Source organism: Helianthus annuus, chromosome 13, assembly GCF_002127325.2.
Source record: "Helianthus annuus cultivar XRQ/B chromosome 13, HanXRQr2.0-SUNRISE, whole genome shotgun sequence".
Classification (NCBI taxonomy): Eukaryota; Viridiplantae; Streptophyta; class Magnoliopsida; order Asterales; family Asteraceae; genus Helianthus; species Helianthus annuus.
The window spans coordinates 152,690,155-152,695,433 of record NC_035445.2 but is presented as its reverse complement, the minus strand read 5'-3'; positions in this window follow the sequence as shown (position 1 = coordinate 152,695,433).

Genomic DNA, 5,279 nt, shown 5'->3' with positions numbered 1-5,279 from the left:
AATGATTAGTAAGCTAACTTACATCCCTAATGTCATAAACAACAATTTATGTGTGATTTTTTATATTTTGTTTTCGCAAGATATATACATTTTTGGTCTAATCTATACTATATAATAAAAGAAATCAATAAGTGGACACATGTCATTCATAGGAGCTATCTATTTTTTAGTTTTTTCCTCTCTCCTTTATTTAATGATAATTAATATTAATTAAAAGATACTTATAAAATCAAATTTAATATAAATTTAAAGAATTCGTATAGGAGATAATATAATATTTTAAAATATTATTAGATTTCAAAATTATTTATCCTGAAATTAACAAAAGACATACACTAAATATAAATTATAGTAAATTACGATTTTGGCCCATGTGGTTATATCACTTTTACCATTTTTGCCCAAAAAAGAATCTGTTAACATGTGAACCCCCAACGTCTTTTTTTCTAACCATTTTGGCCCCTAACACTAACCTCATCTATTTCCTTTTAGGGCCCAAAATGGTTAGAAAAAAATACGTTGGGGCCAAAAGGGTTACAAAAAAAAGACGTTGAGGACTCAAATGTTAAAAGATTTCTTTTGGGGCTAAAAGGGTAAAACTGATATAAACACAGAGGTCAAATCGTAATTTACTCTATAATTAATATAGTGTAAATGATTTATTTATTTTATTAAACTAAAGTAGTTAAGGGTAGAGCTTATTTAAAAAATGTTTATAACGGGTAAACAAAAACATTAATCAATGTTTATTGGTTCTATATTTTTATTTTCGTGTTCAACTCTCAACTCAAATATGGTATTCACTATGTTTATGTGACATTTATAAGAACCATTACCGCAATCACCTCATCTATCATATATCGAGTATATCTGTTATTTTTAAAGATATATTTTTTATTAGAATCATTCAAACGAAGTTTTTTAAAGATCTAATGTTTTTATTATTTACTATACAAAATTAGATTTATGCAACTTGTGTAATACAACGGGTTTTTAAAAATATAATTTTTTATTATGTGGTATATAAAATTAGATTTATTCAATCTGTATAATACACAAGTTTAGAAAGATATAACAAGATATAACTTTTTATTGATTGGTATATAAAATTACATGTGCTCAACCCATACAATATATGAGGTTCTTTAATATATAAAATTACATTTATTCAACCCATGTAATAAACGGGATTTTTAAAGATATACTGTTTATTATTTGGTATATAAAATTATATTTATTCAACCCGTGTAATAAACGAGGTTTTTAAAAATATATTTTTTATTATTTCATATATAAAATTACATTTATTCAACCCGTGTATTGCACGGGGTTCTAACCTAGTCATTCTTTAATGCAAATTTATTGGTTCGTAGTTAACATACTCAATTCCGGGTGGTTGATTACTTTCATCCACAATTCTTTTAACACGTATTCGATTCTCTACAAGGTCACAAATAAAAGGCCCACATACAATTATGTGCAACATCCTCATATTTTTTTTCCTTTGTGTTAATAAAATATATAAGAATATATGTGATTTGAATTTTGAAACAGTAATACATAGTGGATTCACTCGCGTGATGTGGCGGGAACTCGTTATGCATCATCAAACAAGTTACGTAGTATTTTGGTATAGAAAATACAAATACCTAAACCGACTCATAACAAAGTTACCAAACCAAAAAACATATAACCAGAAGATACGAAAGCGAATTTAAAAATAGTATAATCAAAAGATAGGATCCTATAAAACTGTGAAGTAACACACTTAGTATTTTAATATCTAGTTTGAAAAAGAAATCTAAAATGAAAAATTTAAAAGAACACCACTCCCCCACTCTGTCCCTTTATATTTCGACCTATTCGGAAAAAAAAAACCCAAAGCCTTGACCTCGCTCAAAATACAATCAATCTTTATTAGTTTATTTGAAAATTTAAGGTTGTTCCTAGCGCGCCACAGACTTCGGCAAACGATCATGATAATACCTTGAACCGTCTCCTTCTTTTTCTCCGATCATGATATTTGGAATCTTACACCAAGAACTGGCTCCGTTCCAGACAATTGAAGCGACAAGGCAAGATATGAAAAGATGTTCCGAGGTTTCTTCGTCCGAGTTGCACAGAGGGCATGTAGTATCTTCAATATGAATATTCCTTTTTTTAAAGCTTCCCCGGTAGGAATCTTGTCCATTTCCATACGCCAGGCGTGAATGTTGCATTTAGCGGGAATCCATTTGCATCACTCCATGATGAAATTATTACCAGCCGCTTGATCTGCGTTTAGCAACTGTTTAACAGCCTTCACCGATAAGACACCTAGAGAACCTGAACGCGAGAACCATCTATCTTCCCGGTCCAAGACCTGAACGCCGTCCAACATAGCTATCAGCTGCAGCTGCTGAAGGTTATCCGCAACCCCCGAAGACGCCAACGCTGATCTCCACTCCCAAAACAGCACCGTGTCACTGCTTTGTCTCCTAATACGATCCACAACCTTGCATTTTTTGGCAGATTCCAATCTAAAAGGATCAGGGAATCTCAGTTTAAGAGGCTCACCGATAATCCACGGGTCGAGCCAAAAGGAAATCTCCTTTCCGTTACCGACAATGCCTCTGACGGGTTTATGTCGGAATCCGTGTTTTGCTCGTCCTTTTCCAGTAAGAACTCAGATCAACACTGACTCTAGACTATTTGTCAAATCTACAGTCCATTTAGACCCGGTTTCCACCGAATAAAGTCAAAGTTGAAGAAAAGATGAAGATACTCAAGTTTTATAGGAAAAAGTCTAGTTTTAGCTTAGATTTAGGGTTAAAACGCATGAACTATCTTAGATCCGAGCTAGATGTTGCCAGGGATGATGTCTCATAGTAGTTAGTACAAACCACCATGATGATATCACCTTCAAGAAATCAGTTCTAAGAGATTTCAAGGTGAAAAGTGTGATTTCAAGTGAGAATCACGTAGAGAATGATGTGGAGAGCGATAAAGTACAAGAATCTAGCCTAAAACGTACCGATATCGGTGAGGAAACGAAGAAATGAGAAGATAGCGTGTCTGGTTGAGTAGAGCTGTCACATCACTGAAAATGGTGATGTGACTGGTCTATTTATAGTGTGGAGTGAAGAGAAGGCAGTGTAACATGGATAGGGTGGTGGCCCGATCTGGTGGTCGTCCGATCGGGTGGTAATCCGATCGGGTGGTAGTCCTATTGGGTGGTAGTCCGATCGGGTGGTAGTCCGATCGGGTGGTAATCCCATTGGATTGCCACTCTGGCCAACCCAACCTTTTCGCGTTCCCGTCTTTGATTCAAACGTTGCGTTGCGTATAATTTGGGTAACAGTATCTAGATTACATCATATACATAAAAGTTTCATAGATCCTGCAAGTAACCCGACTCTAGTCTCTCGTTCAATCAAGAGTCAAGTTTCTCGAGTCTAAAGAGTCAAGCACTAAATAAGTTTCAAGAGTCAAGAATCATAGTTTCTCAAGTATCAAGTATCAAGAATCAACATAAAGAGTCTAGATTTCATAGTATTAAGAATCAAGTATCTAGTTTAATCATTAAGAATCAAGTGTCTAGATTAAGTATCAAGAGTCATGTATCTAGATTAAGCATCAAAAGTCAAGTATCTTGATTAAGCATCAAGAGTCAAGTATCATAGTGTTAAGCATGAAGATTCACTAAGATTCATACCAAAACTGCCAAAGTATCAACATTACATAACAACAGGGACCAAAATTGACAATTAATAAAAGTTTAGGGACTGTTCTTGCCAAGAGTCTAAAGTTTAGGGACGCTGGGCGTTACACCTCCTTCTCCCTTTTGCGATTTCATATCTGCTGATTTGGAAGTTCTGAACTACATTAACATCGATTGACCGTCTATCGAAGAAGATGATCCAGGATGAACATTATAATATGTGAAATTCATTTTGAACATGCGAAAAACAATTGAAAAACAAAAGAAAGGTTGTTGATTTCTAAAAACATGCCAAAAGAATTGTTTGTGGTTTGTTACAGTGTGTGATATCTGTATCCAGCCACATGCGATTTTAAAAAGGTGATATTCTTTGTGGTTTGTTATAGTGTGCGAATTCTGTTTTTAGACACATGCGATTTAAAAAAAAACGTGATATTGTTTGTGGTTTGTTATAGTGTGTAAATTCTATTTTTAGACACATGCGATTTAAAAAAATGGGATATTGTTTGTGGTTTCTTATAGTGTGCGAATTCTTTTTCGAATCGCATGCGATTTAAAAAATGATGCTGATGATTTCATGTAACTATGTCCACATTGATTGAAATGCACAAATAAGAAATTATGAATTGATACTTAAAATAAATATAAATTTACTATTTTATATAAAAATGAATTTAATACCGATGTGACTGTAATGTGACTTGTAATGATCACTTTTAACATAAATACTACTGAACTTACCACTCTACCTACATAATAATTTTACTATTTTAATATAAAATACCCAGGGATAACAACCTTCCATATTAAGACACCAAACACAAACACACACAAAAATGTCTTCTGGAGATTCAGAACAAATAAAGAACATTGCAATAAAGGAACTATTGTCAACTCGCACGTTGACAGAAATAAGCACCGATGTCAACTCTTCTCACTTGATTCTTGATGTGTAGGGGAAGATTCTTGCAAAAATCAAGAAAAATCAAAGCATTTGGGAGAGACTCCTTGAAGAACCACCATCGAGCTTCAGAGATGCCACATTGGATCACATCAAGGAACAGTCTCTGATGACTTAGCCTTCTCTTTCCTGAGTGATGCTCTAAAGACAGTGAAAGAGAAGATGGAGTTCAGCTCGGCTTAACGTGACAAAATCTTTGCTTCAAGTAACTAGATTTCTCTGTCATTTTATAGTCTTTAGTTGTGTTAAACAATAACAATAACTTTATGTTTATGTTTTGTATACATCTTTTGAAAAACATCTGATGGTTAGTTATTATAAAAATCGCATGAATGAAATATATATATATCGCATGCTCCTAATGAATACAAGATAACTCAAATCGCATGTCATCAAATGAAAAACACAATCAAAATCGCATGTTAAACTACTTATAAACTGATGCATATGAAATCACATGTTTACATACTAAAATTGCATGTTTGTATAATAAAAACTCATGTGTATTAAATCGTATGTTTCTCGTGTAAAATCGCATGTACAATTAAAAAAATTTAATCTTCATCCTCCGAAACCTCTTCCCAAACATCTTCTTCACTACCATCCTCACTCCCTCCA